This window comes from Penaeus monodon, chromosome 25, assembly GCF_015228065.2.
Source record: "Penaeus monodon isolate SGIC_2016 chromosome 25, NSTDA_Pmon_1, whole genome shotgun sequence".
In the NCBI taxonomy this organism is placed as follows: Eukaryota; Metazoa; Arthropoda; class Malacostraca; order Decapoda; family Penaeidae; genus Penaeus; species Penaeus monodon.
In genome coordinates, this window is record NC_051410.1 from 35,532,458 (window position 1) to 35,532,815 (window position 358).

The window sequence follows — 358 nt, forward strand, 5'->3', positions numbered from 1 at the left end:
TACGTGAATCTTCTCTCTTCATTGTTCTTCTGAATAAGTGTTCTACCGGTGTTAAACTTTCACCCAGAGATCTATTCAGTCCATCAATGCATTTCTAACACTGTGTTCATCCTGTTCTTTCTGCTACAGATTTTCTTGTTAGTCAAAATGTTATTTTTGTTGTTTTCTCATGACATAGCCGCCGAATAGCAAATTTTTTTCTGATTATTTCTAGTAATTCTCGTCTTTTTTTTTATTCTTTGTTATTTTTCATCTGTTTTCCTTTCGCTCCATGGGATTTAATTTCTGCCGTTTTATGTTATTCCATTTGCCTGTACCCCCCCCCTCCCTCCCCCCCTTTCTGTTTTCTGTCAAGCTG

The 358-nt window shown here is 36.9% G+C and overlaps 1 protein-coding gene across 1 annotated transcript in view; it reads left to right on the top strand.

The window, feature by feature from the left end:
* LOC119589376 (probable cytochrome P450 49a1) overlaps positions 1–358 on the top strand; it is a 9,880-nt gene that overhangs the window by 698 nt on the left and 8,824 nt on the right. The gene's annotated exons all lie outside the window — the stretch shown is intronic.